General features: G+C 49.2%; 1 non-coding gene across 1 annotated transcript; it reads left to right on the top strand.

The window, feature by feature from the left end:
* The first annotated feature begins 11,495 nt into the window (after positions 1 to 11,495).
* Positions 11,496 to 11,578, top strand: trnal-uaa (transfer RNA leucine (anticodon UAA)). Its single transcript has one exon. It is a non-coding gene; the product is annotated as a tRNA-Leu (tRNA).
* Positions 11,579 to 12,673: the final 1,095 nt, after the last annotated feature.

Genomic DNA, 12,673 nt, shown 5'->3' with positions numbered 1-12,673 from the left:
GGAGATTCACACTGTTAGACACAGTGTGAAATACATTCAAGTATTTATAAAACATTACAACATGTGAGTAATATTCCCCATTGATTTCTCAGCACTGATGGATTGTGAAGTGGGAGACAGCCAGAAGTCCCAGTGATCCACACTGACCATGAGCTGAGAATGAAATGAGATAAAGTTCAATCTTCAGCAGTGAGATGCTGCAGAGAGGTAAGAGTCCTGAATCAAGGAGAGACTTTCTCATACTGCTGTTGAATCTCATTTCAAACACTCCTTGAACTCTCTGCCGAGGAATTCAGAGCTGGAGAATGGCTGTAAAATCAGCCTAAAAAGGAAATAAAAGACACCCACCGTGGGGCTCAAACTCAAAAACTTGAGATTCAGAGTTTCATGCTTTCATCGACTGAGCTCACCAGGCCTGAGACAGTGTCCCCATCCTGTCTGTTATTGGACGGTGCAGCTGTTGGCTCCACCCCAGGGACTGAATTTGTTCTGTAAACCATGAACCAGCTTCCTCTCAAATCCCAGGCTTATCAGTAAATCCTCTTAAAAAGCCCCAGAGTGTGATATATTCCTCTCACTCAACCAGAATAAAAGTTACATCTTTTGCTCTTTTTACCTTCCAAACATTGACTTCTATTTTTCTCAGCATTTATTTCTCTCTCTTTTTTATATTGTGCATTTCCTAATAAACATTTCATTTCAATTATTTATGAGGGATGAAATGAACAGAAGAGATTTTCTGCAATGGTACCAGGGGTGTGGGACAGAGTGAGTGGTTCGATCTGGAATACACTGCCTGAGAGTGTGCTGGAGGCAGATTCAATCGTGGCTTTCAAAAGGGAATTGGATAAACACCCGAATAGAGAAAATTTGCAGGGTTACAATGAAAGGGCAGAGGAGTGGAATTAGCTGATTTGCTCTTGCAAAGAGCTGTCATGGACATGATGGACTGAATGGTCTCCTTCTGTACTGTAACCATTTGATTCCTTGATTCTAACTCTGTCAAAGTTGTTCTGAACTTGCTCTGCTCCAAGGAGAACATCCCCAGCTTTTCCAGTCTCTGCACATAACTGAAGTTACGAGGAACCATGGGGAACCCACTGTGAGCCTTCCTCCAGACAGAAATACAACTGTTCACCACCACACTGTGACCCAGCTGTTCACAATATATATCAATGATTCGGAGGTGGGAACCAAATGTCGTATTTCCAAGTTCGCAGATGACACAAAACTAGGTGGGAATGTGTGTTGTGAGAAAGATGCAAAGCAGCTTCAAGGGGATTTGGACAGACTTAGTGAGTGGACAAGAAAGTGGCACATGGAATATAATGTGTAAAAATGTGAGGTTATCCACTTTGGTAGGAGAAACAGATGTGCAGATTATTTCTTAAATGGTAAGAGATTAGAAAGTGTCGATGTACAAAGGGGCCTGGGTGTCCTTGTCAATAAGTGACTGAAAGCTAACATGCAGGTGCAGCAAGAAATTCAGAAGACGAATGATATGTTAGCCTCTATCACAAGACGATTTGAGTACAGGAGTAGTGAAATCTTGCTTCAATTGTATATAACCTTGGTTGGTCTGCAGTTTGGAATACTGTGTGCAGTTTTGGTCCCCTTACCTTAGGAAGGATATCATTGCCATCGAGGGAGTGCAATGAAGGTTCACCAGACCTGTTCCCGGGTTGGCAGGACTGTCCTATGAAGAGAGATTGGGGAAACTGGGACTGTATTCTCTCGAGTTTCAAAGAATGAGAGGTGATCTCATTGAAACTTACAAAATATTTAAAGGGATAGACAGGGTAGATGAAGTTTTTCCCCCGGTTGAGGAATCTAGAACCAGGGGACACAATTACAACATAAGGGGAAAGCCACTTAGGACAGAGACGAGGAGAAATTTCTTTACTCAGAGGGTTGTGAATCTTTGGAATTCTCTACACCAGAGAGCTGTGGAAGCTCAGTCATTGAGTATGTTTAAAGCAGAGATTGACAGATTTCTAAATACAAATGACATAGGGGATATGGAGATAGTGTGGGAAAAAGGCATTGAAGTGGATGATCAGTCATCATCATATTGAATGGTGGGGTGGTCTCGATGGGCTGAATGGCCTACTCCTGCTTCTATGTTCCTATCAGTCTGCAAACTTCATATCCATGCTGTCATTGTCTCTTTTATTCCATGGGCTTCAGTGTTACTGGCAGTCTAGTATGTGACATCATCAAGAAGGTTTTCAATAAGTTAAATAAGGAGAAATTGTTTCCAGTGGCAAAAGGGTCAGTAACCAGAGGATGTATTTATCAGGTGATTGAGAAAAGAACCAGAGGCGAAATGAGGAATGATTTTTTATGCAGTGATGTGTTGTGATCTGGAATGCACTGTCTGATCAGGACTTGAAAGCAGATTCAGTCGTAACTTTGAAAAGCAATTGGGATAAATACTGGAAGGAAAAATGTACAGATTACAGGAAAAAGCTGAGCAGCAGGACTATTTGGATAGCACAACCAAAGAGACAGCATTGGCACAATGGACCAAATGGTCTCCTTCTTTGGGTATCATTCTATGGTTTTATGAACATAATGTTGATACAATTCGCTGAGTTGGAAGGGAAGTGAACCCAGATTCCGGGTATTCTGAACACCAGACCCAAACCAAATGAACAAGCCCGCTGTTTAATCTCTGTTTTTCACACCAGCTTCTCCTCGCTCTTTCTGTGTTTCCAGCCTGGTCTGTTCCTCTGACCTTCATTCCTGACATTCTATTGAGAATGGCCAACTCACTGCGCCTCTCACACACACCGTCACTTCACCCCTTCACCCACTTCCAAACCTCTCTGTTGAACAGTACCTCACATCTGCTCCTCTGCTCCATTAATATAACAGGAAAACATTTTCAAACAGACATTTCCAGACAGCGAAAGTTCCAGTAAGACAAGGTCAAGAGCAGATTCATTAACTTTAAACACAGAGAGAGCAGCTCTCCCTGTTCAGGCCAAGGAGTAGATGTAGTTTCACTCCCATTAGTCTTAGAGACATGGGCCAGAATTTTAAGGGACCGTTGGAGACGAGAATGGAGGCTGGGGAGGGGGAGGGGGGGGGGGTGTGCAAAATCGGGATGGAAGACGTCGGACCGGATTTTTCTGTCGGCGGCTGACATGGAGGGCAGACTTCGCACATCCACTCGGCAAGAAGGCATTTAAAGTATTTATGAGTCCAATTGACAGCAATTTTATTCACTGGATCCAATTGAACTAATAGTGCACGGGAACCACGGGGCTTCAGAGCCTCGCCTGGTTAAAGGAGGTGACTGGGAGGTGGGAGCTGAGTGTTGGCTTCACTGGGAAGCTATCGGGTGAGGCAGCGTAACTTGGCAGTAAGGGTGGAGGGGGAAAGGGCATCGGGAAACACTGTCAGGAGTGGGGGCCAATGTGCCAGCTCTGCAGGGGGAGCCACACCAGGGTACCATTGGGGCAGTGCCACCTCATTGAGGGTGACAAGTGAGGTAAATGTGGCTGGGTGTTGTTTACTGTGAAGGCCTTGCACTCAGGGAGGGGCAACCTGTCATGGGCCTCATTCAAGGCTCACATTGAGGAGGAGGAGGAGTAGAGAGGAAGGGAGGGAGGCGCAGGCACCAGCAGGGGCACCACAGCAGCTTGGGGGCCCACAGGAAGGCCAGCCTCGAACAGGAGGCTGGAGAAGGAGGCAGAGGAACACGTCAGCTGAGGTTCAACTACCTGCAGATGTCCGAGTGACAGTGTCTCCACAGACTGCGCCTCTGCACGGAGGTCGTCACTGATCTCTCTGCCATGATGCAGCTGTGCCCCATGGGACTTGGTGAGCACCTGATACCAGTGTCACTGAAGGTCACTGTGCCACTGAACTTCTGCACCACCAGATCATTGCAGGGATCCACTGGAGATATGTGTGGAATCTCACAGTCTGTGGTGAATCAGTGCATCAAGGAGGTCACCAATGTCCTGTTCAGGAGGGCCGGTGACTATGTGCACATCGATCCAAACAGTCAAGCTGAGAGGACTATAGGATTCGGGGCCATCACTGGATTCCCCCAGGTGTAGGGTGTCACCCCATGTGACCATCAAGGCTCCTGCAGACCAGCCAGCAGCCTTCAACAGGAAGGGCTTCCACTTGCTCAGTGTGCAATTGGTCTGCAACCACTGCAAATGGATCCCATATGTTTGTGCACAAATCCCGGGAAGCAGCCACAACGCCTGCATACCAAGGCACTCCCAGGTGCCAGAACCTTTCCGCGGCCCCATCCGCTTTCAGAGATGGATCCTTGGAGACAAGGGCTACCCACTGAGGACATGACTACTGACGTCTGTGAGGAACCCACGCACGGATGCAGAGGAGAGGTACAACACCTGCTGCGGGTCAACCCGAGCGACCATCAAGGAGGCCATTGGTCTCCTGAAGATGAGATTCAGGTGCCTAGATCGATCCAGTGGAGCCCTTCAGTATGCCCCGGCGAGGGTCTCACATATCGTCGTGGTTTGCTGTGCACAGCACAATCTGGCATTACAGAGGGGTGAGGTGTTGACAAGTGAGGATATCGTGGAGTGTGATGTCTCCTCTGATGATGAGGTTGTGGAGGAGGATGCTGCCCAAGCAGTGCCTGATGAAGAACCTCAGGCACAGCAGGAAAGGGGCAATGAGATACACACAAGGGAGACATGAGACACCCTTATACATTCAAGTTTCCTTTGAGCCTTACCACCTTCTGGAACCACAGCAATAAAGTCTTAGCTTTAAGCAGCCCTGTTGTCGCCTCCTTCCTTCTGCACTGCAGCGTCCAGGTACACATCGCACAGTGACAAGGCCGAAGCTTTGAGAACTCAGGGCTTGGTCCCTCACTTCCAGCCCCTTGGGAGGAAGGGTTTAAATGAAGTCCCAAAGGGCATCAACAGTCGGAAGGAGACATAGTGAGAGAACATCATTTCTTTCTTCCGTGTGACATCAAATGCAACCCTATCCATCTGGAATGCACATTCACCATGAACCCAAGTGAATCTAGGTGCTCTTCTGAAATCTTTTCCGCATGCTCCTACGTGGTGCTCCCCCTGCTCTGTCAGCTGAGGTGGAGACAGGCTGCTGACCTTGCTGCCCCATGGCTTGGGATGACATTGGTGGCCGTCCTCTTGCTGCCTGAGGCCTGGAGGTACACTGAGGACCTCCTGCACAGGTACAGGGACCCCCCTCTGTCATCGAGGATGATGGAGGCAGGCACTGGCATCACTTGTGTCACTCGCAGAGGGGCTTTGAAGCTACTGTCCACACCAGGAGCACCCTGAGAGGAGACCCCAGATGTAGCAGCCAGCTGCTCCTCCCCCTTATAAGACACACTTGTAACTCGCTGCTGACCTGAGAGGGATGTGGACCTGGTGAAGAGTTCAGGTGCCTCGTCCCCCCTCTCACCTTGTCACCGCTGGATGGAGCTCATGGACAAAGCGATGGAGTGCAAGTCTGCACACATCTCCGGCAGCCACTGATTGGTCGGCTGGATCTGGCTCTCCATCAGAGTCACCAATCTCTCAAGGAAGGAAGCTAGACACACCCCCATCAGAGACAGTGCAGCATGCAAGGCCTGGATGGACTCCTCCATCATCCGAACTTGGGTACACATAACCTCTGGCAACTCTGCCAGATGTTGCCTGACCTCTTGCTGCAGCTTCAGCATTTCCCATGTTGCTGGTGACACCAGAGGCACGTCATCAGCCTGGGACTCAGCATGGGCCTGGCCTCCCACAGACTTCCAACTGCCAGTGGCCTAGGCTGTCACTGCCTCCGTCATCTGCCCGGGCCTGTCTGTGACGTGCTCACCAGCTTGTGTGCCCAAATCTAACAGCAAGTGGATACCCACCGAGTGAGGGTTTCTGTGCTGGTGGAGGGTGCAGGGGAATGATGTAACGGTGCACCCTCTGAGGCTCCCTCCTCCTCCTCAGAGGTGTCTGGCTGTCCCACAGTCTCTCCAGCTCTTCGCTCTAGTCGTTCATCCTAGCCTGCATGTGAAAACAGGGACATTGAAGGGTTAGGGTCTGCCCATCGTGACATTCCAACCACCCCTACTGTGCAGCTCCATTGATGCAGTGGTGAACAGATGAGCAGTGTGGCTCCTTTGCAGCGGATGCACCCTTGTGCCCCAGGAGATGTTCACTCACTCTCTTAGGTAGGTGTCCCTGTCTCTCCATCAGCTATGGAGCAGCTGCTTTGCTGCCCGGCCTGTTCCATGGCCTCCTCCTCCATCGGGATGAGGACATGGAGATAAGGCATCCACTGCCAGTCTTGACATGCTCTTTCCGATTGTGGGCTGTCTTCTCCTGCAGCCACTATGATCAACAAAGTTAGTCTCCCAGCGGGGACAAACCCAATATCTCTGATGGTGATAGTCCAGCAGTCCATGATGTGGACACACATATTCCTCCTGCATGTGGCCCCTCTCGAGGGACTGTGTGAGTTTATACAATGACTGATGTGCACCTCCCACCGAGATGCAGCCAAACCTCAGGCAGCATGTCCTGCTGCCCTTCCCCAATACACATGACTGGGTGGTCACTCCCTTTCCACCAAACACTCCCTCTCACTCTGCCATGCGCAATGTCCAAAGGGTCCAAAGTGTTTTGAGTTTGTGCCTGAGCAGCCCGGATCCGGTCATTGACCCACTTCTTGCACTGGATCCATGTCTTGGGGGTGACCCCACGGCTGCTGACTTCACCTACTATCTCAAAGCAGCTTTGCTTGGTCAGGTGGACAGGTCTCCACCTCCCATCCCTGGGGAAGAGGATCTTCCACCTATCTGTTGTCACCTGGAGGCGAACCTGCAGGAAGGCATCGCTAAACTATTGGACCATGGTCACTGCAGGCTCGCATTCAGCTCCTTACCTATCAGGCAGCAGAGACAGCAGAACGGGTCCTGGGGCATCAGTGACAGCAGAACGGGTCCTGGGACAGCAGAATGGGTCCTGGGCAGCAGAGGCAGCAGAACAGGTCCTGGGGCAGCAGATGCAGCAGAACAGGTCCTGGGGCAGCGGAGGCAGCAGAACAGGTCCTGGGGCAGCAGATGCAGCAGAACAGGTCCTGGGGCAGCGGAGGCAGCAGAACAGGTCCTGGGGCAGCAGATGCAGCAGAACGGGTCCTGGGGCATCAGAGGCAGCAGAATGGGTCTTGGGGCAGCAGAACGGGTCCTGGGACAGCAGAACGGGACCTGGGGCAGCAGAGGCAGCAGAACGGGTTCTGGGACAGCAGAGGCTGCAGAACGGGACCAGGGGCAGCAGAGGCAGCAGAACGGGTTCTGGGACAGCAGAGGCAGCAGAACGGGTTCTGGGACAGAAGAGGGCTCTCAGGAAGACACTCCTTTAAACCAGGCAGCAGTGAATACAGCTCTGGCAGTCCTTTCAATATGGCGCCAGCACCTGCCGTTGTGTCAGATGTCGGTGCCATCGGTGCCTCGTTCCCTGCCTCTGGTCCTTGTTTACATGGGCCCCACGCCTCCCCTTCATTAATTGGTCAGCTGCTCCGTGATCGGGGCCGGCCGTCCACATTTCACTCGTGTGGTGACGGCACCCACTCACGGTGTCTCTGCCGAGAGCCGCACCGTTAGTTTAAAATTCAGCCCATGGGGTCAAGAGTGGAAAATCTCCCCTCTGATTCTCTCTACTTAAACTGATGGAGACACCAAATTAAAACTGATGATACCAGGGATTGTATCCTGGTTCTTCAATCTAGTGTTCTTCCAACTGAGCTATTCCATCCTCACTGTGAACTCATCTTCATTGGAGACAAATATAACTCCAGGCGGAATTTCCCCACCCGTTCATTCCTCACTTCAGGGGAATGGGACCCGACCAGATCGCGGAACTCAGATTATGTTAATGTTCTGCTCTTGATATCTTAATATTATCTTGCGTTTGAGCCACTTTTAATCAGGTTCACGGGCAAATTCTTCCATCATCCCTTCTCCCACATTCTCTCTCTCTCATTCATTCTTTATACCTCACAGTCCAGAAAGAGTTAGGAATCAGAGCTCAGTCCCAAACCCTCTGCACACAGACCTCTGTCTGTTACCCTGTTTGATCCAAGAGACCAGTCAATAAATTACACTCTTTATAAACACAGAAAGCTGCCTCAGAGTGTTGGACAGAGATAAATACACTGAAGTCTTTTGAAAAAAGTTCATCTTACGGGTTGTTACTGAGCCCACAGAGCAGGGCGGGCCCAGGCTCCAGCTCCAGCCCCAGCCTGTGCTGTGTTAGCTGATGCCACCTGGTGTGATACTGAGCCACACGGAGCAGGAAAGGGCCTGATTGTATTCATGGCCTGTGTTGAGTTAACTGATCCCACTCAGTGTGGTAGGAGCCACACAGAACAGAATGGGCCCAGGCTCCTTCCTCAGCCTGAGGGATGATAGTTCTTCTCACACATTGTTGTACAGAGCCCCACACAGAACAGGGAAATCTCAGGCTCCATCCCCGGCCTGTGGTATTTTACTTCATCGCACCTGGTATGGTACGGAGTCCCCAGAGCAGGAAAGATCCAGCTGCCATCTCCGGCCTGTGCTGAATTAGCTGATCTGACCTGGTTGGCACTGAACTGCAATCAGGGGAGGATGGGCCGAGGCTCCATGGCCTGTGGTGTGTTAGTTATTCTCATTTGGTGAGGTACTGAGCACTATATAGAGCAGGATGGGCCTGTGCTCAGTGAGCTGATCTCACCTTGTGTGGTCCTGAGACCCACACACAAAGCAGGACAGGCCTAGGCCTCATCCCCGGCCTGTGTTCAATTAGCTGATCTCATCCAAAAGATTTTGATCAGGTTCCACACAAGAGGCTTCTCTATAAGATTAAAGTCCCTGGTATCAGTGGTAATATATTGATCTGGATTGGGAACTGACTGGCAGGACGTAGGCAGAAAGTAGTTTCAGATGGATCTGGATCTGTATCTGTTTGGAGACCAGTTACCAATGGTGTCTCACAGGGATCGGTGTTGGGACTGTTGCTCTTTACTATTTTTATTAATGATCTGGATGTAGGTGTAGGGGACACCTTCTGTAAATTTACAGATGATTTGAAGATCTGTGCGAGTGTTCAGACTGTAGACGATACTCGACTGTTTCAGGCTGATCTTAATGTGTTGGGAGATTGGGTTCATGACTGGTAAATGATGTTTAATTTGGGTAAGTGCAGTGTTATTCATGTGGACAGGGCGAATGCTCAAGATTCATACACCCTTCAGGGAAAAACATTAAAGTAGGTGGAAAAAAGAAAATAATTTTGAGCAGAGATCTGGATGTTCTCGTGCACAGATCTCTAAAGGTACTGCAGCAATGCTGTGAAGTGATAGTTGGAGCAAATAGAGGGTTGGGCTGCATTCAGAGGACAATTGAGTATAAAATGAGGCATATTCTTTCATGGGATGTGAGCGACACTGGCAAGTCCAGAATTTGTTACCCTTCCCTAATTGTCCTTGACAAGGTGGTGGTGAGCTCCCTTCTCGAATTGCTGCACTCCATGTGGTGTAGGTACACCCACAGTGCTGTTAGGAAGGAAGATCCAGGATTTTGACCCAGCATCAGTGAATGAACAGCGATATTGTTGCAGATCAGATGGTGTGTGACTTGGGGGGAGCTTGCACATGGTGGTGTTTCCATGCATCTGCAGCCCTTGTCCTTCAAGGTGGTGGAGGTCTTCGGTTTGGAAGGTGCTGTCTGCGGAGCCTTGGTGAGTTGCAGCAGTGCATCTGGTAGATGGTACACACTACTGCCACTGTGCGTCAGTGGTGAAGGGAGTGAATGTTTAAGGTGGTGAATGGGGTGACAATCAAGGCGGCTGCTTTGTCCTGAACAGTGTCGAGTTTCTAGAGTATTGTTGGTGCTGCACTCATCCTGGCTTGTGCCTTGTAGATGGTTGACAAGTTTTGGAGAGTCAAAAATCACAAAATTATTACAGTGGAGAAGGAGGCCATTCGGCCCATTGTGTCTGCATAGAATCATAGAACATAGAAAGTTGACAGCACAGGCAGGCCAAAAAACGAGCCACCCAGCTGAATCCCATTGTCCAGCATTTGGACCGTAGCCCTGCAGATTCAGGTACTTGAGGTGCACATCCAAACTCCTTTTAAATGAGTTGAGGGTTTCTGCCTCAGCTACCCTTACAGGCAGTGAGTTCCAGACTCCCACAGCCCTCTGGGTGAAAAAACCTTTCCTCATCTCCCCTCTAATTGTTCAACACATCACTTTAAATCTATGCCCCCTAGTCACTGACCTCCCTACTAAGGTAAATAGACCCTTCCCATCCATTCTATCCAGACCCCTCACAATTTTGTACATTTCAATCAAATCTCCCCTCAGCCTCTTCCATTCCAAGGAGAACAACCCCAGTCTATCCAATCTTTCCTCATAGCTGCATTTTTCCAGTCCTGGCAACATCCTCGTAAATCTCCTCTGTAACCTCTCTAGTGCAATTACATCCTTTCTGGAATGAGGTGACCAGAACTGCACACAGAACTCAAGTTGTGGCCTAACTAATGATTGATACAGTTCCAGCATAACCTCCCTGCTCTTATATTCTATACATCGGCTAATAAAGGAAAGGATTCCATAAGCCTTCTCAACCAACCTATCAACCTGTCCTGCTACTTTCAGGGATTTGTGGACATTCACTTCAAGGTCCCTCACTTCCTCTACACCTCTCAGCATTCACCCATTAATTGTGCCTTCCTTTGCTGTGTTTGACCTCACCAAAGGCATCACCTCACACTTCTCCAAGTTGAATTCCATTTGCCACTTTTCTGCCCACCTGACCAGTCCATTTCTCCAGCTCTACTAATGAGCATTTCACCACGTGCCTTGAGCTGAGTTACTCATCACAGAATTCCCACTATCTGATTAACTCTTGTAGCCAGAGTATGTATATGAATGGTCCAGTTAAGCTTTTGTCAATGGTAACCCCCAGGATGTTGATGGTGGGGGGATTCAGCGATGGTAATGCTGTTGAACGTCAAAGGGAGATGGTTACATTCTCTCTTGTTGGAGATGGTCATTGCCTGGTACTTATGTGGTGTGAATGTTACTTGCCACTTAGCAGGCCAAGCCTGAATGTTGTCCAGGTCTTGCTTCTTCTGGACACGGACTCCTTCAGTATCCGAGATGTCCCGATTTTGTCCTTTTATGATACCTTGGTCAGGACTCACTTGGAATATTGTATCCAGTCTTGGTCTCCTCACATGATGGGTGATATTGAGGCTTTGGAAAGGGTACAGAGGAGAGACATTCGACGAATTCCCAGTATAAGACATCTTGGTTATCAAGTTAGACTAAAAGAGTTGGGACCCTACACCTTAGAGAAACCTAGACTGAGGGGTGATCCGATTGAGGTTCATAAATCATGAAGGGTCCAATTGAGCATGGGAGAGGAGTCAGAACTTGACATTGTCAAAGGCCAGATGGCACCCGGATCACATTAAATATCATTTTCAATGGTGGGAAAAGTACCAGGATGGCCGAGTGGTTAAGGCGTTGGACTTAAGATCCAATAGACGTGTGTCTGCGTGGGTTCAAACCCCACTCCTGGCATCTGTGCTAATAAAATGTTACTTATTCTGTCCCTGACTTTTGCCTTGCACCATCATCTCTTCTGTCATTTAATCACTCTTGCCTTCCAACTGATCACAGCTTCCTATTATTTTATCTGCCCCAGCACCGTTCCTTGGCTCTGCGCTTGCGTATAAACTGGTAAATCTTTAACTTAATCTCCTCTGTACCCTGACAATGATCTTCTCATCCTTCCTGGATTGTGGTTCCTCACAGGATCTGCTGCCTCTCCGACTCCCCTCCAGGGAACTGAAGGCCCTGAGCCTTGGTCTCGCTTTATACGCTAGCTGGTAGTTGATTCCTTGCAGGTCTGCCACCGCTCAGGAGAAGCTCAAGACCCAGATCAAGCAAAGTATCAAGATGAATGTTAACAAAGGCTCCCTGGTGCAGAGCAAGGGACAGGGAGCCTCCGGCTCCTTCAAAATCAGCAAGAAGGAAAACCCAGGGAAAAGTGGGAAAGAAGGTGAAGAAACCAGCAGACAAGAAATCTTCAGTGAACAAACCAGCAGACAAGAAATCTTTAGTGAAGAAACCAGCAGACAAGAAAGTGACAACAAAGAAAGTAACAGCCAAGAAAATGAGCAGCAAGGCGGCGGCAACGCCAAATAAGGCGGTGAAGAAAGCAGCGCTTCAGAAAATGTCTCCTGCGAAGAAGGTCAAAAAAGGCAAGAGTGCGGCGGGCGGAAAGGCGCTGAAGAAAGTGCAGACATGGAAGAGCAAGGTCAAGCCGAAAGCAGCGAAGGCTCAGAAAGCAGGGTCTGGAAAGAAGTGAAAGAGCGCGGGAAACTTGTAAACATCTGAACACAAAGGCTCTTCTCAGAGCCACCCACATCTCTCAGGAAAGAGCTGATCCCCTGATCAAATGATCCCTGTCCCGGCCCCGCCTGCAGATTCCACATGGAAATGATTTGGAGTAAATCCAGGATCCCTGGTGACTCGCTGACATCCCCTCCACCCAGCCCTTTCCCCACTCTCTTTGATAAAAGCGTAATATCCGGCCCTCACTCTGACTGGAGATGTGTTCGGTGCAGTCTCAGTTCACAAATTCAGGGGGAGAGTTTGTAAGACAGTAACACT

The sequence above is a fragment of the Heterodontus francisci genome, unplaced genomic scaffold (genome assembly GCF_036365525.1).
Source record: "Heterodontus francisci isolate sHetFra1 unplaced genomic scaffold, sHetFra1.hap1 HAP1_SCAFFOLD_221, whole genome shotgun sequence".
NCBI classification, from domain to species: Eukaryota; Metazoa; Chordata; class Chondrichthyes; order Heterodontiformes; family Heterodontidae; genus Heterodontus; species Heterodontus francisci.
Note: the sequence above shows the minus strand (reverse complement) of the source record. Positions and strands in the feature narration are given on the sequence as shown.